The sequence below is a fragment of the Nycticebus coucang genome, chromosome 16, assembly GCF_027406575.1.
Source record: "Nycticebus coucang isolate mNycCou1 chromosome 16, mNycCou1.pri, whole genome shotgun sequence".
Taxonomy (NCBI): domain Eukaryota; kingdom Metazoa; phylum Chordata; class Mammalia; order Primates; family Lorisidae; genus Nycticebus; species Nycticebus coucang.
Window position 1 is genome coordinate 55,162,303 of NC_069795.1, and position 26,676 is coordinate 55,188,978.

Genomic DNA, 26,676 nt, shown 5'->3' on the forward strand with positions numbered 1-26,676 from the left:
ACTTTATTATGCAGAATTGTCTTTGATTAAGAAGAGATAAAACTGTTCAAATTAGTTTGTAATTTGGTCAACTAAAGCAGAATTTTCTTATTGAAAATTGAAAATAACAAATTTAATCCCTGACTTTACACAAATGGAAAGACATGCAAAATAACATAGGTTGAACCATTTATACTTTTAATCTACAAGTAAAAGTTCAAAAAATATAGATGAGGGCAGTGACATCCTTGAACTTAGTGGTAGCATTTCCTTTCAGAAAAGTTCTTAATGATTGAGGCTCTGAGATGTTTCCAAACAATATCATTTAAGATAATTTGTAAGAAATGTAAGATATATATTTCACAATTATTATTAAGGAAGTTATATGCTACATTTTTTTATAATTTGTTCATTCAAGATATTCTTACTACTCACAATACTTTCATAAAATAGATTTTATTATTCCCATTTTTAAAAACAGAAACTGAGGGCTTTGCTAAAGCAAGTGATTTATTCTAACAAAAAGAGTATAAAGTAGAACACGCATTTATCCCTTGTATTTTCACTTTAGATTTCCAGAATCTACACCTGTCTTTCAAGACCCAGGTTAGTATCAATAGAAGGTGACAAGGAAAAATGTCTTTCCAACTGATCTTGAATCTAACACAGCAGAGGTTAAATGTATTGTAACTATTATTTGACCAAAAGTTGGGAAGCTTTTTGAGAATGAAACCAACACAGAAAATGGAGAGGGAAAAAAAAAAAAAACCAAGGAAATAAAACAAAAGCAAAAAGCAAACAAGATACCCTGGACATCATTACTGAGAACTCATGTCTAAGCTACTATAGAATCTTTTGAGGCCCTTGAATTTCTCAGTTTCTGAAAGCAAAATAAATCATTAAGTGAACAATTTTCTTTAATAAAGAATGTTAAATTTAATAATCATTTATTAACATTGATTTTAAACAAAAACATCATTAACTGGGACTTAGATACCACTCTTTAAAATATATATTTTTTTCTGCCTATTTATTTTATTTTTACATTGTTGAGTTGTTTGTATAATAATAATGTTAGAGATCCAGGGATGAGATGAGTTTCCTCTCTGCCACAAGTATAGTGTAAATAAGGTAAACATACAAGATACCCCTCAGTTCATTTAGAAAAATCAGTGAGCCTAGGGAATCACTTGTCTGGTTTAAAATGGTTTCTGGCAAATAGTCTTATAAATTTCCATAAAATTATCTACAACATCAAAAAAATTGTAAATTCACAATACCTAAATACATGTGTTAAGATTTTCATACAATGTATGATTGGTGTATGGGAGTTATTTTTCTAATTTTAATTTAGGAGAAACTAGATTATGATGGGAAATGCTTTTCCATTCTTTTTTTTTTTTTTCACAAAAGAAAGTATGTATGGATATACTGTAAGCTTCTTGTTGATGTATGGCTTCTTGCTTAGAGAGCCATGGGCTACTGCACCCCCTAAACTGCATAAACACCTCCTGCTGTGCAAATTCTAGACAGCAGAACGACACAAAATAAACCTTTGATATGCCACATCTTGAGTGGCAGAGTCCCAAAAAATAGAGTGTTGCAGACTGGGCTAGAAAATGCAAAGTCATTAAAGTACTAACTGGCAGCGACTGTAGTGTTCCCTGTACTCTCTAATACAGCATGTCAGAAGAATAGCTAGAAAGATGAGCAAAAACTCCCTCTGGGAATGTGAGGCTTGCTAGATGAGCTAACTGCTACCCCGTTTCCCCGAAAGTAAGATATCCTCTGAAAATAAGACCTACTTACAGGAAAGATAAGATGTCCCCTGAGAATAAGACCTAGAGCATCTTTGGGAGCACACCTTAAAATAAGACACTGTTTTATTTTCGGGGAAACCAGGTAGATAAGAAAATTCAGTGAGGAAATACACTAACCTCTCCTCAACCTATGTGAGAAGGACTTTTAATCAGAACTCAAATACCCATCCCCAAAGTCTGCCTTGCGAACACAGGACTGAATATATTTCTCCTTATTAGAGGAAAAATGAATATTTGAAAACATACTAATAAACAACATGTAGTTTGAAGAAAAATTGCACAATATGTCAGGGCATATTGTGCCTTTGTCTCTAAAACAAACCAATATACATGATTTCCTAGAGTGGCTCATCTACTCCCACCTGTACAGACTTGGGCGAGTAACTTAGCAATGTATGCCTCAGTTTTCTCATTTGCAAAATAGGAATAATGATTGGTCTATAGCACGTATTTACTCTTACGATTGAAGGTCGTATACATGTAGTACATACAACCACCATACACTTTTAATACATTGTCTTTCTACCCATCCCTTTCTTCTCATAGAAAACAAATTATAAAACTTCTTATAATACTAGAAGGTATAGTCACCCTACAAAAGGATCACAATCTATGAGAAAAGAAGCAGCTATATGTAATAGGATATACAAAAAATAATGCAAAATATTAAGTGAAAGTACAGCTGGATAAGATACGTAAATAGTAAAGGAAATTTAAGAATGCCATTGCAGAATTAAAACAATCAGATAAGATAGTAAAGAGAAAGTTAATCATGTGGGAACTGAATCAACAATTAGTTTAACATTAATTCAATTTATATCTATGGAACATATACTATGAGTCTAGCATTATACCAAACTCTAGAGATGAATTTAGAAGAAAAAAGTGCAATTAAGACACTGTTTTTGCATTCAGTGAAATGGGGTAATCTCTCTCTCTCCCCTTTACTAATTTCCTTACTTAGAAGAAGTAGAGTGATTAGTTCAGGGATGGGCTGAAGAGCTAGCTTAGTACCAATAGAAGGCTACAAGGAAAAATATCTTTCTGACTGATCTTGAATCTAAGATGGCAGGGGTTGAACGTATTGTAACTATTATTTGATCAAAAGGTGAGAAGCTTTTTGAGAATGAAACCAGCACAGAAAATAGAGAGGGGTTGAAAAAGAAAAAACAAAGGAAATAAAACAAAAGCAAAAAGCAAACAAGATACCCTGGACGTCATTACTGAGAACTCATGCCTGAGCTACTACAAAAATTTTCACTTACATGGAATCATCAATTCATCCTTTTTCTGCTTAAGCCAATTTGGATTTTTTTGCAACCCCTGGCAAGTGAAAGGGTGATGATAGTGAGGCACTGCGGTTAACCATGCATTTCTAAGACCATCAAGTTTTAACAAACACCATTAAAGCAACAAATAAAAGACCTGATATAAAATATAAACATACTAGTTTAAAAATCCACAGGGGGAAAATACTTACACTTTGCATGCTCTGAACATACAGTTAGATATTGAATTAATAATGTTGTGATTCTTTAAGTGTAATTCAAAATTTCTACTTATTCCCCATCCACCAATCATTCACTTATTTAAGAGCAATCTTATAAATTTTCTTCATACTTTGAGAAAGAAGACTTCAGATAGAGCCAATTTATCAAGATTTATTTATCCCCAAGTACAACCATCCTGCTGAGTCGAACCGGCTCATTCTCTAGCAAGCAACATTTCTCCACTCTATAGCAGACTGTACTTCTGCTATTGAAAATGCTTTAGGACATAGGCTTATCTCTACCTCCAGGATGGCTTGAGTACTGCCAGATTATGATATTCAGAAGACCACAAGTACAAGTTAGCAGAACCAGGCTGCATAAAAGTGATTAGTTCAAATGATCAATGAGGTTTAAGGTTAAAATAGAAATGATAAATTGATGACCTGCATAAATATGAGCAGCAAAACTCCAGGGAAACCATTTGACAAGTATTGGGAAGATCATCTTATCAAAACCTCTTTCCTAAACTCTGAATTTTTATGTTAGTTATGTATTATTTTAAAACTTTTAAGTTCTATAATAAAATGCAAATCATTTTGGAAGATGTAGCAGTTTAATTTGCTGCAGCAAAGATGGATAGAGTGCACCAGACAGTTTGCTATGGTCTCTCTGGGGATAGAAACTAGTGAGAAACGGGGCCTGAAAGAAAGAAGCTTGTTTTGGCAAAGAAATTAGTCCACGTTGGTCATTGGTTGAATTACACTGACTAGGGCAATGGATTCAGGCTAGAAGGAATGGGACCAAAAAGGATGGGGGACCCGAAAGGGAGGGTAAGCCATGGACTACATCATCTTGCTGAGACCTGCTCTTATATAGTGAAAAATGACTCTTCAAAGCATTATGCAATTTTTTCCTGATGTTGTGATTCAGGCCTCATGTAAAGAGATCCCTCTGCATCCACTTAACCTCCCATGTTGCCTAATTTTCCTTTCATTTCTTCTGTAGATATTTATTAGACACTGCCATGTGCAAGTCAAAATATGCTGGCTTTATAATCAAAGATAGTCAGAAAACAACTTTCATGCCAAATAGCAAAATATGGTTGAAAAAAGTTTCTTTGTGTACATGTAACATGAACAAAATGACTCCTCTGAGGAATCCATGAGGTAAGTTCAACTTTTATTCACAGCATCACTGTTTATTTTAACTGAACCAGTTCTTCTATTCACTGTTAAAAATCTAATCTAGGGTAAATTTCCAAAAGAGTATAGCATTTTCTCCATCAGTCTTATACTCTTTTCAAAGGTAAAGCTATTTTGTTAGTGACAGTCATTGATTCCATTTTCTAGTCTCTATTAGATTTCCTATCCTGTGACCATAATAGATGAAAATACACTAATACTTATTGACTGACTGGTAAGGGCCAGACATTGTGATGGGGGCTTTTCATAGACTATTTCACAATATGCTTTATATTTTTCTATCTTTGAAAATATTACTCCAGGGGCAGCGCCTGTGGTTCAAAGGAGTAGAGCACCGGCCCCATATGCCAGAGCTGGGTGGCGGTTTCAAGCCCAGCCCTGGCCAAAAATGAAAAAAAAGAAGAAAGAAAGAAAAAGAATTTTGGACGGCGCCTGTGGCTCAACAGAGTAGGGCACCAGCCCCATATGCCAGAGGTGGCAGGTTCAAACCCAGCCTCAGCCAAAAACTGCAAAGAAAAAATAAATAAATAAATAAATAAAAAGAAAAGAAAATATCACTCTGATATTAGTGTAAGCAGAATATGACATAGTCTATAAATTTGTCATTAGTTCTCACCTTTCTTGTTCAATGTGGCATCAGAAGGGAAATCATCCAGGATATTCTGGTACTTCATTATTAAGCAATATTTTTTTAAAATCATTTACAGTCTTGTGAAATGTGCTAAACATTTTATTATTAAGCTTTTATTATTTTAGCTATAAAATCATCCATGTAATTTCACAAAAATTGTAAAAATGTAGGTAAATTCTATAAATACACAGATAGAAACAGGTGGTGCAAGAAGGCTCTGGTAATTTTTTTTCTCCTCTCCCTCTTACTCCCCCAAAGGGAGAGAAGAACGATCGTCAGTGGCAAATGGCAATTGCAGTAAAGCAACACCAAGAGCCACCTTCGGGCTCAGGAGAGAAGCTGCACTTCCTCCTTGGGGTTTCCGGTGCTCTACACATTCACAGAGACTTCTCTAGTAGTGAACTATAGAAATGATCCCTGAAAGTATAGTCCTGGCTCTGGTAATTTTTTAAAGCCTCTTTAAAAACTTAAGGAAAAATTAGGATTATGAAAAAATTATGGATGGATATCAAAATTTTCCTGCACCAGTGCAACTTGTTGTAATCTGAACCTGATCTAGTCTGAGGCACTAGGAAGGATAAGACAACATTTTGAAAAAAGCTTCTACCAGAGCAACATGGATTTTGCTAAAATTGAAGCAAGAGCAGACAACAAAATTTATGCTGACATTTAAGTAAAAGAATGGGGACATCATTGACGCCTTACCAAAAGTTCATAAGAACAACGCTCTGAAGAAATCAGCAATTTACAAATGGATAATTCATTTTAAGAAGGGCCGAGGTGATGTCGAAGATGAAACCCACAGTGGCAGACGATCCACATTAATTTGTGAGGAAAATTGATCTTGTTCATGCCTTCACTGAGGAGGGTGGATGATTACCAGTCAAAACAATAAGCAACACCATAGATATCTCGATTGGTTCAGCTTACACAATTCCGACTGAGAATTTTAAATTGAGCAAACTTTCCACTTGATAGGTGTCAAAACCATTGATATCCATGCCCACTGTGGACAAGAGCAGAGCTTTCAATGGAAACTTTAAATAAGTAGGGTCAAAATGCTGAAGCATTGCTTGAACAATGGTAATGGGGTATTAAACAGGACTTTACCAGTACAATCCTGAAGACAAGGCGCAATCAAATTAATGCCCCAGAGAGGTAGAAGTGGTTCAGTCAAAGCAACAGCAGACTGGCAAAGAGAAAAGTTCATGGCGACAGTTTCTTTAGGATGCTTGAGGAAATCTGCTTGTTGACTTTCCATAGGCCAAAGAACCATAACATGTGCTTATTTGGGGAGCATTTTGAGAAAGTTACCCACAGCTGTAGCAGAAAAATGCCCAGGAAAGTTTTGCCAGAGGGTCATTCTCCTCATTAAATGAGGGCAATTTTCCAAGAGTTTTAAAGGGCAGTCATTAGGCCTTTACCTTACAGTCCTGATTTGGCTTCTCCTGACTGATTTTTATTTTTTAATCTTAAAAAGAATCTTTAAAAGACACTCCCTTTTCTTTAGTTAATAATGATAAAAATACTGCTTTGACACTTAAATTTCTAGGACCCTCTGTTCTTTAGAGATGGAGTAAATGACTCGTACTATTGCTTATAAAAGTATCTCAACTTGCATATAGATATATTTTTCTATCTAGTCTTTTTGTCCATCTATCTATCTATGTATACAAATGGAAACAAGGAGACTTTCACTTCATGCTCATTAATGTCTTTCTGGGTCCTTAGACAACTTATAAAATATAATTTTATTTAGTATTAGGAGACCCATTATCTTCTTCAGGCCATAATTAAGGTATATTAGCTTTAGTTACTTTTTAGCTTGATGACAAGTTGACCCAGTTGTTCAGAGCTTTGTCTTAAAACCCTATACTCAATATATCCTGCAAATAAGAGTGGTTTTTCCTCTAAGGGACGACAGACTCCTCCGCATCTCTCCTGCATCACTCACCACTGGGGCATGTGCACTCCTAGTGTACCCCACACGCTCTGTCTTTTTTGATGATTCCATTTGGGTGTAGCTAACTGGTAGATAAAATATTCATGTAAGCTCTGGAAAATTCCATGTTAAGAAACATCAGCTATTTACACAATTGGAGCAGAGCAGAGTTATCCCAACGTCATCTGTCCCACTAGAAGCCCCTATCAATCTGACAGCCCAAATTCCCCACTCCCCACACTCCTTCTAATGACTCTGCTCCACCAACCTCCTGCAGGTTGTGCTTCAACACTCTGTCTCCATGATATGTCCTGGCACTGCAATTGTCATTAATTCAAGTACCTTCCAAATTACTATACACCATATTTAAGCACAGATTAACAAGACATGGGCTCTGGAAGCTAGATCACAGAAGGTGGCAAAAAGACAATAAAAAAATTGTAATAACATTTATTGGCAAAGTTGTTTCCCATCCTCATGCACATGCCTATTCTTAAATTACATCCAAGTCATTTTCAGGTCATTAAATTGGCTCTAGTTTCTCAACAACTGTGTAATTCCAGGCTCTGCTACAGGTTTTCTAAGCTTGCCACAAGCTGTATTAGGAAGTGTTTATTTCTGGTGTTGTGCTTAGAGTATGGGCACCAAGGAACCCCACAGTTTTCCTGTTTTCTTGTTTCTAAAGATTCCAGCATCATATTCTAGAGTACTGTTCCTCTGAATATGTGTGAGGAGTTGAGGTGGTGGTAACTATGACCAATTATGGCAAGATGACCTTAGATTGTATGATGTTAGGACAACAAATTAAATCCTGTTCTTGTTCTTTCATCCATCAGTGCTTTTGACCATTTACAGTCTCTTAATCACTTAGGTCAGTGCTAAAAAGCATTTGTTACCACTCTAATTAATATTTGGAAATGACAGTAGTTTCAGAGAATTTGACAAATAGTACAACTTACCAGTATTAATTATTGCATTTTATGCATGCTTACATTTTACATACGACAATAACGATGGTTTTATAGTGTTGCTAAAATGTTATCTTTTCAATAAATTAATTTTTTTTTTTTTTTTTTTGCAGTTTTTGGCCAGGGCTGGGTTTGAACCTGCCACCTCCGGCACATGGGGCCAGCGCCCTACTCCTTTGAGCCACAGGCGCCACCCAATAAATTTAATTTTAAATTGAATATATTCCTACAACAGAATAGGATACTCAACAATGAAAAACAATTGATTGACACATGCAGCAACATTGGTATGTACAATAGTATGTTGTGTGAAAAACGCTGGACATTCAAGCCAAATGGTGTGTGTTTCTGTTTATAAAGAACTCAAAAAGAGACAAGCCACAATGGAAAATAGCAATAGTCTTAGCCTATGAGAAAGAGGAGATTGACTAGAAAGGGGAGTAAGGCAACTTTATACAGTGGTGGAAATGTTCTCTATCTTGATTTAGTGGTATTTATACAGATGTATAGATTTGTCATTTAACTATACCCTAAAAATCCATGTATTTTTAGATACAGTTTAACATGAGAGAGAAAAAAAGAGAGAGGAATGAGTTTTGGCCAAAAGAGGAGATGTAATATATTGTATCATACCTTCTTGACTGAACGATTAGACTAGGAACCATCTTTCCAAAACCCCGAGCGGCAGAGAAGGTCCTGCACAATTCAGAAGTCAGGTGTGGAGAAGTCATTGTTACACAAAGATAGCTGTAGTTGGACAGCATGTCTGTCTAGCACAGAAGTGCCAGTGAGTTCCAGGCTTCTCCTGCTCTCTCCTTTTGCTGTTTGCCCAGCTCCTCTTCTTGAGCACCAGGCCCACCCCCAGGCACTTAGCTGTGTAGCTCTGTAGCTGTTTCCTACCGCGTAGCAGATAGCTATGTGCCCTCACCACAGACTCTCCCCTTTGCAGACCCACTCCAGAGGTGAGTACATTTTACTGCATACATGATCCTGCTATCATGTTGCTAGATAAAATAGCAACAGGACACCCAGTTAAATTTGAATTTAAGATAACAATTGAAAAAAATTAACTATATTCATATATTGCATGGGATATGGTTATACAACAGAATGGTTCTTTGTCTGGAATTTAAATTTAATGGGTTGTTCTGTATTTTTAGTCACTAAATCTGGCACCCTTATCCTGCAGGCTCTAGCTCTGTCCCTGTTCCTGTGCATCTGATGGGACAATTAGTGCCTATCCCTCCCCCCTCAGACCTTCACTACCCCTGAATATCACACATTATTGTAAGGTTTAATCAATACAAGTAACTAATCTAATTAACATCAGAAATCCCTTATTTGTACATGACTATGGTTTTAGAATCTAACAAGCCTGACAGAAAATTCACTTACCGTATGATCCTGGATACATTAGATAACTGCTTTGAAATTTTCTTTACAAATCTTCATAATCCCTACTTAATGCAGTGAGTGTGAGAAATGCTTCATATATGTAATGTTCCTAACACAATGACTACCACAAAGTAGATATGAGTTTTCATAGAGGAAGGATACCTGCTTCTATCTATCTTCTTAAATATCTGATTTTCATAATCTGGAGGCTTGAACAAGTCTTGAATAACTACCTTTCAGCTCTCTAGCTCTGAGAAATATATTCAAATTACTGAAGTCTTTCATTCTGTCACGAACTTGCAATGCCCTTTCCTCTCTACGAAAGCAGGGACACTCTGGCATTTACTTTAAGACCTCGAACCTTAAGATATTAAGATTTTAATACCTTAGGGCTAAACATATATGAGATATTTGATTTTGATGGCATGTTTACATTTTTAGGATCGTAGAAACTGGTTGTTTCAGATGATTTCAGTTAGTGATATTTTGTTTAAACCCCAATGGAGTGGGAGAACTGTTATGAAAAACCCAGATTTTTGTCTTTTAATTTTGGCAGAAGGAAGAAAACTCAGTCTATAAATAATAAAAATTCAGGGTTGATGTATTGCCAAAATTAAAAATAGATGTGTGTGTCCCAATAGCAAAAAGACAGGTCGACCTAGCCAGATATTTGACAACATTGAAGTATTATTATTTTTAAGTGAGATAATGATATTATGTTTATGTTAAAGGAAAGAATCCATACCTTTTAGAAATTAAAAATAAAACAAATATTTCATCTTCTTTGGCACTACTGTGAAAGGAATAGAGTCCTTGACTGTTTTTTCACCTTGGTTATTGTTGGTATATATAAAGGCTACAGATTTATGGGTGTTGATTTTGTAGCCTGAGACATTGCTGTATTCCTTGATCACTTCTGAAAGTTTTGTAGTAGAATCCCTAGTGTTTTCCAGATATTACGATCATATCATCTGGGAAGAGTGAAAGTTTGATCTCTTCTGACCCTATGTGGATACCCTTGATCGCCTTTTCTTCCCTAATTGCAATGGCGAAAACATCCATTACAATGTTAAAGAGCAATGGAGATAATGGGCAACCTTGCCTGGTTCCTGATCTAAGTGGAAATGATCTAAATTTAACTCCATTCAGTACGATATTGGCTGTGGGTTTGCTGTAGATGGCCTCTATAAGTTTAAGAAATGTCCCTGCTGTACCAATTTTCTTAAGTGTTCTGATCATGAAGGGATGTTGGATATTATCAAAAGCTTTTTCTACATCAATTAAAAGAATCATATGGTCCTTATTTTTTAGTCTGTTTATGTGCTGAATTACATTTATAGACTTACGTATATTGAACCAGCCTGAGACCCTGGGATAAATCCCACTTGGTGTTGGTGTCAATTTTTTTGATGTGTTGTTGGATCCTGTTTGTTAGGATCTTAGTGAGTATTTTAGCATCATTATTCATTAGTGATATTGGTCTATAATTTTCTTTTCTTGTTGGTTCTTTCCCTCAAAGAGAACTATGAAACTTTAAGAAAAGAAATAGCTGAAGATGTTACCAAATGGAAAAACATACCTTGCTCATGGCTGGGAAGAATCAACATTGTTAAAATGTCCATACTACCCAAAGCAATATGTAATTTTAATGCAATTCCGATTAAAGCTCCATTGTCATATTTTAAAGATCTTGAAAAAATAATACTTCGTTTTATATGGAATCAGAAAAAAACCTCGAATAGCCAAGACATTACTCAGCAATAAAAACAAAGCAGGAGGAATCACGCTACCAGACCTGAGACTGTACTGTAAATCGATAGTGATCAAAACAGCATGGTATTGGCACAAAAACAGAGAAGTAGATATCTGGAACAGAATAGAGAACCAAGAGATTAATCCAGCTACTTACCGTTATTTGATCTTTGACAAGCCAATTAAAAACATTCAGTGGGGAAAAGATTCCCTATTTAACAAATGGTGCTGGGTGAACTAGCAACCTGTAGAAGATTGAAACTGGACCGACACCTTTCACCATTAACTAAGATAGACTCTCACTGGATAAAAGATTTTTTTTTTATTTTTTTTTTGTAGAGACAGAGTCTCACTTTATGGCCCTCTGTAGAGTGCTGTGGCCTCACACAGCTCACAGCAACCTCCAACTCCTAGGCTTAAGCGATTCTCTTGCCTCAGCCTCCCGAGTAGCTGGGACTACAGGCACCCGCCACAACGCCTGGCTATTTTTTGGTTGCAGTTTGGCCGGGGCTGGGTTTTTATACCGCCACCCTCGGTATATGGGGCCGGCGCCTTACTGACTGAGCCACAGGCGCCGCCCTGGATAAAAGATTTAAACTTAAGACATGAAACTATAAAAATACTTGAAGAAAGTACAAGAAAAACACTTGAAGGAATCAGCCTGGGTGAATATTTTAAGAGGAGGACTCCCCAGGCAACTGAAGCAGTATCAAAGATACACTACTGAGACCTGATCAAACTAAAAAGCTTCTGCACAGTCAAGAACATAGTAAGTAAAGGAAGCAGACAGCCCTTAGAATGGGAGAAAATATTTGCAGGTTATACCTCCGATAAAGGTCTAATAACCAGAATCCACAGAGAACTCAAATGTAATAGCAAGAAAAGAACAAGTGTTCCCATCTCAGGGTGGGCAAGGGACTTGAAGAGAAACTTCTCTAAAGACGACAGACGCACAATCTACAGACACATGAAAAAAAGCTCATCATCCTTAATCATCAGAGAAATGCAAATCAAAACTACTTTGAGATATCACCTAACCCCAGTAAGAGTAGCCCACATAACAAAATCCCCAAACCAGAAATGTTGGTGTGGGTGTGGAGGAAAGGGCACACTTCTACCCTGCTGGTGGGAATGCACACTAATATGCTCCTTCTGGAAGGATGTTTGGAGAATACTTAGAGACCTAAAAATAGACCTGCCATTCTATCCTATAATTGCTTTACTAGGTTTATACCCAGAAGACCCAAAATCAGATCATAACAAAGATATTTGTACCAGAATGTTTATTGTAGCCCAATTCATAATTGCTAAGTCATGGAAGAAACCCAAGTGCCCATTAACCCACGAACAGACTAGCAAATTGTAGTACATGTATACCATGGAATATTATGCAGCCTTAAAGAAATATGGAGACTTTACCTCTTTCATGTTTACATGGATGGAGCTGGAACATATTCTTCTTAGCAAACTATCTCAGGAATGGAAGAAAAAGTATCCAATGTACTCAGCCCTACTATGAAGCTAAATTATAGCTTTCACATAAAGGCTATAACCCAACTATAGCACAAGAATATGGGGAAAGGGCCAATGAAGGGGAAGGGAAGGGGGACGTTAGGGTGGAGGGAAGGTAATGGGTGGGACCACACCTACGGTGCATCTTAGAATGGGTACAGGTGAAACTTACTAAATGCGGAATACAAATGTCTACACACAATAACTAAGAAAATGCCATGAAGGCTACATTGAACAGTTTGATGAGAATATTTCAGATTGTATATGAAACCAGCACATTGTACCCCTTGATTGCACTAATGTACACAGCTATGATTTAACAATAAAAAATAAAAATAAAACAAAACATTAGAAGTCATTCTTTGCTCTGAGGAACATAAACATCTTTCAGAGTAAAGTGACACTGGCTCACTTTGGGACCTAAAGAGCAGCACCCTAGGTAGAATCAGAAATTAAAATATACAAATGTTATGCATCCATGATAACTTAAAAATGAAAATTAAAAAAAGGAAATATAGAAATGATGACAGCAGTCTTGAAACAGGGAGGGATACCACTTTGTGAAAATACAGTTGAACCTGCATAATTGACCATCTCCTTATATTGACCACCTTTTTAAGTTGACATAATTTTTGTAGTCCAGACATGCACCTCATGTATGTGTCAGTATAGTCAGCCTTGTTCCTTATGTTGACCACCTCCATATGTTGACCAATTTTCTATAGTCGTTTGAGTAGTCAACCTGCAGAGGTTCTACTGTACTTTGAACATGTTCCTTATCTGTCCTTTCACTCTGCTTCCTCCTACCTACATCATGAGCCCTCATTTGTCTTGTCATCTAGCCCCTGGTTTCTTTATTTTCCCAACTTACTTCTCTACATAAAAGTACAGATCTTCTGCTCCTACCACTTTCTGCAAAATTTCAAGAGCCATTTCCTGTTCCCCAACTACCCCCTTACTTGCTCCCAGTTCTATAGTGCTTTTCTCCATGGAGTCTTGGTGAACATGCAGTTACCTTAAATCCCTCTCTCTACCTGTTCCTCTTAAAAACTCCTAGTTAGTTAATTGAATGGCCATCTACCCAGTTCTGTGTATTATAATTTAGCATAGTCTCTCAGATGCATTTGTTGCACTACCATCTTCATTTTTTGGCCTGAAATATTAAAGTAGTTTCTTAATAAACCATCTTGCTTTCAATATTTGTTACCCAATGAATCTCTCCTTATATTGCTGAAGTCATTACATGGGTTCTAAAAGTTGTTATTAGCCTGACTTACATTTTTTGTAGTTCTTTAATACCTGTTCGAAAAGAACAAAATGTCCTTCAGCTAAAATATAAAAATAGGGTCTGTCTGTTTATCATCTATTACACTTATTATTCTACAATTTCATCAGTTTAGGGATGTTGTATGTGTGCTTCACTGCTATAATCCCAACACTTAGCAGTGATGACTAGCATACAGTCAAATATGTATTTAAATATGTATTAAATAAAAAGTAGTAGTAAGAAAAATACATTCATTACATGTTAGATATTGCACTTAATAAATTATATATAAAATATTATAAAATCTCCCAATAATCATTTATAGCAGGGAGTTTTATTATACTCATTTTACATATGAAAAAACTGAGGTATAATCCACTTGCCCAAGTTCATAAGATTATCAAGTAACTGAATTAATTCAATTGATTTGTTCTACAAATAATTAGGAAGCATTTACTATTTTCCAGGCATTTCATTCTTGTTGTTCTATTAGTGATAGAGAAGTAAATAAAACAAAAGCCCATGGACACTGGAATGTTAGGGTGGATTGAGAAGAAGGAAAATAGCAATGAGATAATGGGATTCGTAGGCCATAGAATTTCAATATTTTATGTCTCATTTCTACAGGAAATTATTTAAAATAGTCATAAATAAAAGGTACATGAAAAGTATGATTAACGGGACACAAGTATTGCAATCTATCAGAAACAATATATGTCAATGAAGCTGTTCCTGTAGCTTTAGAAATAAATTATGGTCATGTATTCCTGTGTGCCTGTGCTGGGAGAAACAGCCTCGGAGCCAGACAACCACACAAACAAAAGAAAACAGAACCATGGGGCAGATCAGAGAATTTTATCTTCTTATAAACGCGGTCAGTTAGCAAAGACTTGTTCCTCCTTCATCAACCTGTGTCTCTAGAATAGGGACCCTGTGGCCTTTTTCTTTTTTTTTTTTTTTTTTGTAGAGACAGGGTCTCACCCTATGGCCCTCTGTAGAGTGCCGTGGCCTTACACAGCTCACAGCAACCTCCAACTCCTGGGCTTAAGCGATTCTCTTGCCTCAGCCTCCCGAGTAGCTGGGACTACAGGCGCCCGCCACAACATCCGGCTATTTTTTTGGTTGCAGTTTGGCCGGGGCCGGGTTTGAACCCGCCACCCTCGGCATATGGGGCCGACGCCCTACCGACTGAGCCACAGGCGCCGCCCCCCTGTGGCCTTTTAAAAAAATAAAATTCAGTGGACATTTGCATTAGGAAGAAAAAAATAGGCTTTGAGAGAAGAACTGAGGTGATCTGAGTTTATTTAGGAAGTGATCCCTGGAAACACAATAAAGGAGTACAGAAAGTGGTTATGAAAGAGAGAAAGGAGGGCCAAAAAAGTGTGTGTTCCCACTGGGTTGTCAGAATTCTGAGACCCAGAGGATTGAACCTGAACTTTACCCACCATCCCCAACCCCTCATTGGTTGTGAGCTGCTTATGGCGTATTAATTCCTCAGAACTTTGGTCCTGACCCACTCATGGGTCAGATTTATCTCTCAGACATAAAGATATAGTGTGCTAGAGGGGAAAAGTATATATGAGAACTTCTCACTGAAGCTAAAGGTGATCTCCAGGGCATGCTGGAGAGATATGGGTGTGGTGCAAATGTGTCTTTACAAATCAGAAAAAGAGTCAGTCAACAATGCTTCTCAGAGTGTCACATTAAAGGACCTGTAGACTGGTTCTTGAACTAATGCTAAAGCTTCTTAACTGTAGAGAATCTCTGTAAAGAGATAAAGAGTGGGAAGAAGGTCCATATGATACCAAATTCTCATTACTGGTAAAATATTTAGCAGGGAGTTATTCCCAGCCCTTCACCTGTTTCCTCCTGGCAAATGCAGAGATCAGTTGTGTGCCAAAGATAAATTTTGTAAGTGTAGACAATACCATCTCAAAAGAAATCTCAGAATAATCTGTGCATCTCTTTTCCCTTAGCATTATCTAAAACCCCTTCTCAGCACACTGCCTTCAAATCCTTCATAAAGTAAAACAGCATATTTTCCTCAGTGAGAGATAATGGTGTGATTTGAAAAGCTGTCATGAAGTTATATACACAAACACACACACACACACACACACACACACACACATGCATGCCTACATATATATGGTACAAATATAGTTTCCAAAGATAATCATCATCTTGTAAAATTAAAATATTATTCTAATTTTTTTTCCATTTGTGGTATAGGATAAATTCCGGAGTCACCCAGTAATAATAGCCAATAAATTTTAAATTTTGTATAAAAATCTTCACATATATGTCAGCAAGAATAAAACTCCAAGAAAGTAAGATTAACTTGGGCGGCTCCTGTGGCTCAGCGGGTAGGGCGCCGATCCCATATGCCGGAGGTGGCGGGTTCAAACCCAGCCCCGGCCAAAAAAAAAAAAAAAAAAAAAAAAAAGAAAGTAAGATTAACTTTCAAATCATTGCTAAGGACTATAAATAAGTTTCAGGGTTTCATAAGGAACAAAAAAATTCACTTTCTTTGGAAAGTTGGAAAATCAGCCCATTGTTTATATAATTAATAAGTGATTTAGCTCATTTTCATAAATTAGCCATATAATGTGCATTTGAAATAATTACTATTATTTGACTAAAACTGATGATTTTTCCTCCTGTTCAGTAGTAGTTCTGCACTCTCTATAATTACAAAGGCATTTTTCTTTCCTTTTGTATTTTTTTTAACTTATCTTTGCCAGCTTCATTATTTGGGTTTCATTTCTGTGGAAGCAATTATCATAGATGTAACTATCAGCTATGGCATAGTTTTTACCTCTGTTTGCTAGCCATGATTGTTCTTCTATAGGGGTAATTAACACAGTGGTGGCTATTCAAACTTGACAGCAAGTTTCTTTGGTCACTAGATGACCCTTCACCTAAAATTTAATATGAAAATAGTCTTTATGTAACTCATTTCCTATATAATGGAATCTTGGTGGACCTGATTTTTACTATTAATATAAAATCTAAATCATTCTAGGTGACCCCTCTTCAGATTCCAGAAGGTAGAAAGCAGACACATGATTAAAATTCAGATAGTCTAATACTGTGAAAACTTGAATTAATCACATAAAGGTGAAGTTTGGAATTATTTTCTGTGATACTGACTGGTAGTAGTGGTGAACCACTAGATGGAATAAGTATGCTGGTGACACCAAGGTGGGTGTGTTCACCAGACTGTTCCTGACTATACCCTTGGCTGGGTGTCCTACTCTCTAAACTCTGGAAATTCCTGAGCTTAATTCTTAAGCCTTCTAATTGCTTCTATGACCTATCCAGTATCCCTCCAATACTACACTTCTCTGTTTAAACAAGTGACCTGATTGACACAAATATTTCATGATAATATTAATAATGATGATGATTTCTTAAATGTGTAAAATTTATCTCAGTTTTCAAAGTCCTTCTGCATGCATTATTTTATTAGCACTATAATATCAGCTGAAAATAATGAGCTTCAAAGAGGTTAAATGCTTTAGCAAGGTCATACAGCTAGGAAGTGACAGATCTTGAATCTGGTCTCCTGGCACACAGTCCAATGTTTTTGTTTTTTATATGAAACCATTCTTCTTTGTCTAGAAATTCAAAGCTAGCCACTGATTTTATTCAACATAAATTCTTCAATTAAAAAATCTTGTCCAGCTCAAACCAGTACTAACTGAACCAATGGATGGATGATTAACCAAATGTTTTACATTTTGCTGGCTTTTATGGAATAAATCTGCACACTGTATTTTCTTTCTGCCCTTTAAAAGGACCAGAACAATGAAAAAAGGGCAGATTCAAAATGTAACCTTCAGAAATTCTAGAATATGATCACCTTAACTTTCCATAGACTAAAGCTGTAAGAATCAGAAAGCTTTGAAAAGTAAGACAATTGGACAGGCCTCAGAAATACCTGTAAATTGATTGAGAATGTCTAACATCACCAAGTAATGTTGGAGTGCAGAGTTAGTTCCAGTTTAAGTTATGCATTTGGGACATATATTGAGAGCTTAGTGTTTCGTTCTTTAAAATATTGTTAAATCTCAAGTGTATTTCAAATGCTGGCAATATTAGGCTTTTCCAGAAAAGTGGAACCAATAGAAGATATATGTGTATATAGGAGAAGATGTATAATGGGAATTGATTCAGGTATTTATGGAGGCTGAGATCCACTATTGCTATCTGTAAGCTGGAGAACCAGGAAAGTAGTGGTCCAGTGGCGCAATCGGTTAGCGCATGGTACTAATGAGAACCAGGATAGCCAGTCATATAATTCAGTCCAAAGCCAAAGGCAGGAGGAAGACAGGCACTGGTCACTGATGTAAGTTTTGGATACTGAAGGATTAACAATCCGCATATCCAATATCTGAAGGCAGGAAAAGGTAGATGTTCCAGCTCAAATAGAGGTAAATTTGTCCTCCCTCCACCTTTTTGTTCTTGTCAGGTCTGAAGAGGTTGAATGAAATCTACTCACTTTGGTGAGGAAAGATCTTTACTCAGTCTGTTTCAAATGCTGATCTCCAAGGGTAGCAACCTCAGAGATACACCAGAAATAAAGAATTCCCAGCTAACTGGGCATCCTTTAGCACAGTCAAGTTGACATAAAATTAACGATCATATAAATGAAATAAAAATATTAAATATTTTCCATATAATTACTTTTATACAATATGTCTATTCTCCTTGATATTCTCTACTTACTCCCAAGATTGAATAAAAGTGTAATTACTTTCTTATTCTGCTCATAAAAGCTGCCCCTGCAAGTTAGCTACAGTTAAAAAGCAGACCTATCAGACCTCTGATGTTATACACTTAAAGGAAGAGGTTTAGTGTAGTAGCCTGAGCATAGTTGACTGTAACCTCAAACTCCTGGCCTAAAGCTCTGGGATTACAACCGTAAGCCATCACATCTGGCCACATTTCTGTTTTACACTGGGCTTTCTTCTAAATGACATGTCTTCGTGTATCAGACATTAGCATTCAGAGTATATATTAAGGAGAGTCCTTGTAATCAATACATGTTAGAGAAATAAAGTAGGATTCAGCAGAGGGAAATGTCAAACTGCATTGCAATCTCGGGGGAGGCTTTGGCTGATCTTGTGGGGAGAAATGAGGCTGAGAGAATCCATCAGAGCCATTGTGAACTAAGCAAGAGGACCAAGTCTTTATATTCATGTGTTCATTAGTCATTGGATGGGAGCTGCCCCAGAAAGTAGGCATGACCTTGGATGAGGCAGATGTCTTTCACTGAGGCAGTCTTTAAAGGGGATTACAGCTGAGGGCTTTCTGTTACAGCATCCTGGCAGCTAGACTCCTTTATTTCTGAAAAGCCTTCTTGATGATACCTAAGAAAATCCATGTATCCTCTTAAATGCTACTGAAAGGCAGAATAACATCTGCAAATTGACCATTAAAATAGGCCTGATGGAAGACATCAGTGTATTCTTTTTCTTAATGATGGATGCTAACCCATATTTGTGTAAGTTTCACACTACAGAAAATGCACATCTATTCTTTCATAATAGTGAAGAAATTGTTTTTTAGATTTTCTCACAGGATCAACTGGATCAAAACACTTTTTTCTCACTGAAGCCTGCGGAATGTCACCCACTGATTTACATTGTCCTGGTTCATCTCTCAATTTCAGAGTCAGGAGTAGATTTTGTTCACCCTAAAACATTTGAATTATGCAGAGAAGGTATAGACATTTGAATGAAAATAGGGGAATTACCATGAGAGAGGAAAGGAATATGGTAGGGAGGTATCTGCAGTGCTCTAGGATGGATACTGCACAGCTGAGTTTCGGTGGACATGTGCAGTAAATGATTTCACTAATTTATAGAACAAATCTCTATTTATTGCTACCTTTAGGCCAAGGATTCAGAAGTATACTAGATATATGATGTATTATTCTCCTTGATCTTATACTTTCAAGAGGGAAGAAGAAAACCAAGCAAATAAATAAACATATACATTCTGTTAAGTTCAGTGAAGAAAACAAAGAAGACAACACAATTGACACTGAAGGAGGATACTTCAAAAATGTTGCCTGAGGACCTTGCTGGAAGGTGATATTGTTGGCAATCCTGTATTATTTTTCTGCATTTCATGATGCAGAAGAGAAGGATCAAAGGAAAGCAAAGGAAAAAGGAGTGGGGGGAGGAGAGAAAGGTGAGAAGAAAGAAAAGGAGGGAAGAAAGAAAGATTTGCTGATCATTGTGTGCTGTGGATTACTCTTTTATGCTGTTGTCATTTTGAAGGAAATTAGAATATACTCCACTGACATGAAAATCTAAAAATCTCATACCTAACTCAGGGGAAAGTCAGAGAAATTGCTGTATATTAAATTACTATATTTACATGGCTATCGATACTCTCAAAACTTTAATTAGCCTGAGTAGTACTCAAGGCCATGCAGCCAGGAAGGAAGACAGTGGGGGGGGAAACCGGGTGGATTAGGCAGCTGTTTCATGGGCACACACTTCTACAAACATGTTGGACAGAGCACAGCATGAAGTAGGTGCTCAGCATGTGCCTACTGAGTAAAAGTGAGCATATTAATACATAATTTTCTATATAAATAGCAGCACCAATAAACATATTGACTACCTACTCAGTATAATGCTTTCTTTCACATTTTCATAACTGAAGGGAAATCGTATGACTGAAAGTGATAACCAATTCTTAGAGAATAAATATATAAGCACTGGGAATACATAAGAATGCAGAAAGAGCAGTGTATTAAATTCTTAAATAAATAAGCATTGCCATAAAATTGCTCCTTTGGTGCTAAAAGGATCTAAGCAATAGGTTGGCTAAACCCCAACCTTATTGGTTTGGGGAAATGGAGATGATATTATCTATTTTAATGGGCATCATTATGTGTTATGAAACCCATTTCAATTTAGTTACATCTGCAAATCCAATGCAATAAACTTTATTTACCCAGCTAACTCAGATGAAAATTATGTTTTAGAAAATGTACTTTGGGTAGAGAATAAAAAAGTATAGTCAAGCAGTCACTGAACACATAATTAACTAATGTAGGACTCCGTGAGAGCTAGTTTCCAAAAATGGTTCCCAAATGAATCAAGGCCCTTGACCCTTGTATCCTTGGGTGTTCTCCTTCCATAGAGGTCCTTGGGATGGACCTCTATGATCAAGAGAAGGATTGCCAAGTAACTTTTAAGATTAGGTCAAACCAAGGCTTGCAACTTCCACCTGAGTTTCTGAAAATGCTTATTTTTGAAGAAGTTGGTGCTGTGAATTCCACCTGCTGTGAAACTTTCAAGCACTCAGTGAGGCCATAGATAGAAAAAGAGATACTTGGCTCAATTCAGCTATTTGAGCTCTTCCATTCACGAGTCAGATGTGAGGAAAGAAGCTCTCTTAGTTTTTCCAACTCTAGTAGATCTTATGGAGGAGAACTGAAAAACCCATCTGATGACTAGAACTAAAGCACTAAACATATGGCCCAGTGAAGCCATGTCAGCAATCTTCAGCCATTTCAGCTTCTTGAGTAAGGCTCAAACTCCATGAAGCTGGGATGAACTATCCCATTGTTCCCTGACAAAATTCTCAACTCACAGGTTGCTCACATATTCTAAATGGTTGCTGTTTGGATCTTCTGATGTCTTGAGATGGGTAGTTACTCAGGAATATGTTCCAGCACTGAAATTTGCTACTGGAAGTAAGTTTTTTGTTTTAACAAAAATGAAAAACATATGCTTTTGGATTTGGGACCATGTGTTGAGTGGAGATGCAAAGGACCTCATGTAGAGTGTGAGGATGCAAGAATAATGCAAAAAGTATTTTTGGAGTTTGGAGAAAGGATAAACTGTGCAATGAAGTGATAGAAAATTTAGCAAAACCACTCACTGAAGTAAAGGAGATGTGGTAATTTTAGAATATTCCTCAATTTTTTTGATAATTCCCCTGTTAAGAGGTGAAGTTTAATTTTCTTCTTGTGTGGGCTGAATTGAGTGACTTGCTTCTAATGAATAGAATAGGATGGGAAAGCATGGCTTCAAAGAGTAGGCTGGGGAAGGAACTTCAGATTCAACACTCTAGAGGGAAACACCTACGATGCGGGGAGGACTTTCAGGTTACCCTGTGAAACCAAGGCTTTCTGCCAGCAGCCAGTGCAGAACTGAAGCATGTGCCAATAGCCATGTGGGTGGGCCATCTTCAAGGCAGATCTTCCAGCTTCTGTTGTGCTTTGAGACACCTGCAGCCACCATGGACATCTTGACAGCAGCTTCATGGAAGATTCTGAAGTAGAACCATCCACTAAAGTACTTCCAGGTTTCTAGATCCTCTGAAAGTAGGTGAGAAAATACATTTTTTTTTTTTTTTTGGTCTTAGTATGCCAAGATCGGGAGCAATTGTTTACACAAAAATAATAATATAGTGAGGAATAAAAAGTAAAAGTGTGCCTGTGAACTAGATCATCTGGCTTAGCAAATGTTAAGGCAGAGCAGAATGTTGAAAGTGCCAACTGGTTCCTTTTGGTTGTTTATAATGGAGTGTGGCTATAGAGAGATGAGATAAAGAAAGAACCAGAGACTTTTCAAGCTACATTTGAAGGGTATATGACAGCCAAGAGTAGCTTCAGATGTAAAAAGATCTTCAGTTTAAGGAATGGCCACAAACCAAGGATCAAATTTATTACCCTTCCAGTAAAATGTGACCTCAGTGCCTCAATGAGAAGAAATTTTAAGGGAGAGGGTCAGTATAAATTTCATGTGGAATTTGGGTGGAATGTGGGTTGTTTTGATCAGTGGGCTGATTGTAGAAGACTGTCTTATTCCAAAGATGGCAACAATAGTATCTCCAAACCAAGTTGCAATGTAACTTCTGTAATTTCTATTCCACCAGTGACATTTGTTCCTCCACCCCTGGAATCCGTTTTGACTCTATAACAAACATGGCAAAACAAACAAACAAAACCCAGTAAAACAGTAAAATGATGCTGAACTAGCCATGGGCTGGCTGAACAGCCTCCTTTGTCTGTCTCTTAGAGTCCAGACACCACACAAAAAGTGTGACTATCCTGGGGCCTCTACACTGTGAGAAATACAAGCCACAGAGAGAAGTCCTGGAGGATGGAGCATCACATGTAGAGAGGAGGAGAGGCCACAGACCACTGAGGCACCAAGCACGTGAATGAAGAGCCTACCGCAGAAGTGGATGCTCCGTCCTTGTTTTAGTCTGTTTTGTTACACAACAGAACATCACAGCCTGGTTAGTATGTAAATGACAGAAGTTTATTTGCCTCGTGGTTTCAGAGGATGGGAAGATCAATATTGAGAAATGCAGGCTTTGTTGTTGCATCATAACACAGCAGAAGGCATCACACGGGTAAGAGAATGTGTGAGGACAGGGAAGAGGGACCAGACTCTCTCTTATAACCCACTCCTGCAATGACAACATGAAACCATTCAGGAGGGCAGACTGTGCCTAGCCTGAACACCTCCCATTAGGTCCCACATCCTCACACTTTTGTTCTGGAGATTAAGTTTCCAATGCATGAACCTTGGGAGACACATTTAAGCCACAGCAAGCCCAAATCGATTCCAGGTCATATGGCCAGTCACCTGAGCCTATTTCTATTTCCTGATACCCCTAAAATGAGTAAAATAAATGGTTTGTTTGTAATAATTTGTTACGTATCAATGGATTTTATTGCTAATTCCACATGACTTACTTGAGATGCTGCTTTGCAAAGCAAAGCTAATGCCTTGGTTATAATAAATAAAATACAGTAGCAGGAATGAGATGTCACTTTGAAGTATAAAAAAAAATTGCTTCCATGTTGGTGTACTCTCTTACTGTCACTCCCTCTGGGAGCTAATACCCTATAATCAATTTAATCTAATTGTGGAAGGTAAGATAATTTTAAGTTGGACTTCATTATGCTGAGAGAGCCAGACCATTTGCAAAACTCCAATTTTGTCACTTCTACTATCACAGGATAATCAAAGCTCTGCTTAACTTGTGGACCTCTCACCTGCCTTTGGCATTTTTCAAATACCTGGCTCCTTTTCCTGGGCTTTCGTTCTTAGAGACATTGCACTGATATATTGTTTCAGCATCTTCTTAGCTTCATGATAACTATAAGCTTCTTTCAAAAGAAAAAAAAAAGGAGTTTTTCTATTTGTTCATGGTAGAAGGATAGTTGACATTTCTTAGTCCGACAAGCCAGAAGTGGATATCTCACATGGACCTTTTGCCTCTCAAGTGACAGAGGATTTACTTACATTATAAGAGAATTACTCTTTTGTTTTAGGAGAAGGAAAAACATAAAAACACAACTGTGTGTGTGTGCGCGCGCGTGTGTGTTTTGTTTCAGCAAAGATTCTCTTTTGAAAAGGAAAGGTTCTATGCAAACTTTTTTGTGGAGGGAGAGGGGAAACCAGCTCATGTTTAATTATGAAATTTTAAAATTGTACAAGTATTTTGACATTTCCCCTATGTTTAGTCTCTTATAATGATAGAAAAATGCCAACCAATCACACAATGCCATGGGGTAATAACCGTACCCCTCAGTTCCTATTTGCAGCACCTAATATTCCATTGCAATACCAGACAGACTTGGCAGTGGCCAACAATAAATTTCTGTTTCCCAGAATTTAAAAGCTCAGGTCTGTGAGTATTGTTTTGCAGTAGCACTTGCCAGAATTGGTGCCTCTCCATAGTTGAGGGACTTTAAATGTACAGTGAAATAAGCTTTTTCCCCTTCAAGGGGAAGAAAACAAATCGCTCTAAAACCTAGAGGATCGGGCTGTGAGGTCCTTCGTCCTGTCCCATCCCTTCATCTCTTCAGGCTCATTTTTCTCTTCCTTTCCCTTCCCTTCCTCTCCCCTCTCTTCCTGTCCCTTCCTCTCCCTTCTCTTCTCTTTCCTTCCTTTCCTTTCCCTTCCCTTCTTTCCTTTCTTTGTTTTGCAGTAGAGCAAGAGAGACCAAATCCTAACTTGAGTTACAAGAAACAAGACAGCGATGTCTATAAATGGAGTGACCAGAAGCAACTAAGATCCTCCTTTATCTCCCACATCCAATGTATGCGCTTCACAGAAAAACCACAAAAATAACAAATCCACAAAATACAGCAGCTAGAATTACAAAACCCATTCATCCAAGGGTGTTGGAAGGCAGGAAAGGTGGTAGGGTAAATGGCACAGGGAGAAAACAAAACCCAGGCACAGGGGATGGCAAAGGCCAGAAACCAGTTACAGAAAAACCTGTGGTCCTTTCAGACTCCCATGGTGTTAAGAATCCACACACTGGTGTCAGGAGATTCTGCCTTTTGTACACCAGAGACAAACCTTCCAACTCTAGAGAGAAGTGACTATGCAGGGCCCTTGGCAGCCTCCCTTAACTCCCACCCATCCCCTTTGTGTGGCAGGCAGCTCCGTGGCCTGCAGCAGCCTTCCGTTTGGCAGGAGACGGATGTGGTGAAGGGAACTTCTCTGCAGAGGTTGAACTGCTCAGGGCAGACTATAGGTACCCTGTTTGGGGGAAGAGTCTGTTGCTTAAGAAGATCACCAAGGAAAAGAGTCCCAAATGGACGAAGTACGCTCTTCAGGGGTCTTTGCTTCACTGGTGCTGATAATGAATAAAGGAAAGAGGGCAGAGAAGAGGCAGCCACTTATGATGTGTGAGGACAGCATTGCCCTGAGAAAAGCCCAAGGCAAACCCAACTCTAGATAGCGAGGCCAGTTCCTTTCCATGTTCGACAACCATTGCTGCATTTCCATTCCTCTGTTGAACAAAGGATATTCTAAGCAATACAGTGAGTCCAGAAGGGACATATGAAGGAGACTAACCAGCTGACCAACAAGATGGATAGAAAGGAGGTTTAGGAACATTCCCTGGATACAGAAAGGAGCCTGCAACAAAAGGCCGAGGAGCACGTCAGCGGCCATTCTGCTGACACCAGGGAATGGATGGGGCCTCCTACCTGACACCGCCCAGGCCGGGCAGCTATGTCCTGAAACCAGATGGAATTCACGACTCTGAGAAGCACTAACGGGAGCATCCAGAGAGAGCTGAAAACCAATGCAAGGAAAACTTGCAGCCGTGACCGAACAGCTCCATGTAGTGATGGATCACTGATAACTGGGGCTGTTGCTGACTGAAGCACAGGAATAAACACTCGATAAAGTAAGAGGAGACTAAAGCAGACTACTCCACCATTCCAAGCACAACCCTGGAAAATTCTACCAGCAATACGCAGCTCACTCTTGCTTGCGCTCTGGGCCCTGGGCTCTCCTCAGGACCAGGATGCTGCTCGCCCTTCTCTGGCGCTTCTCCTCTTTGGCTGGATTCAACAAGCATCTAACTTTGAGATGGTGCAAGTACCCCACATGGAGTCCATTCCCCTGGTAAGGTCCTGGAGAAAGGTTTTGACACTGTTAACCATCTCGTCACCACCCAAACTATCAACTACACAAAGGAGAGAGAAGCACCCCCACATCTCATCAGGTCGTGCTCCCATCCCCCGCTCCGCCTTGGTGCTCCCAGGGCTGGGGGCGCTGCGCCCACTGGTCCTATTGCACACTTTCTGTCTCCATATTTATTTTTTATCTCTTGTGTTGTATCACCGTCTTCATGACAATTTTGTTAAACTATAGCTTAACTACGTTTGGTGAAAAAGGTGAGGTAGAAATGGGATCTTCCATTTCTATAC

General features: G+C 38.0%; 2 pseudogenes; both read right to left on the reverse strand.

Moving 5' to 3' along the window:
* Positions 1-5,353: 5,353 nt before the first annotated feature.
* On the reverse strand, positions 5,354-5,555 carry LOC128568345 (uncharacterized; annotated as a pseudogene).
* Positions 5,556-25,335: 19,780 nt separating this feature from the next.
* On the reverse strand, positions 25,336-26,409 carry LOC128567432 (etoposide-induced protein 2.4 homolog; annotated as a pseudogene).
* Between the last annotated feature and the right edge of the window lie 267 nt (positions 26,410-26,676).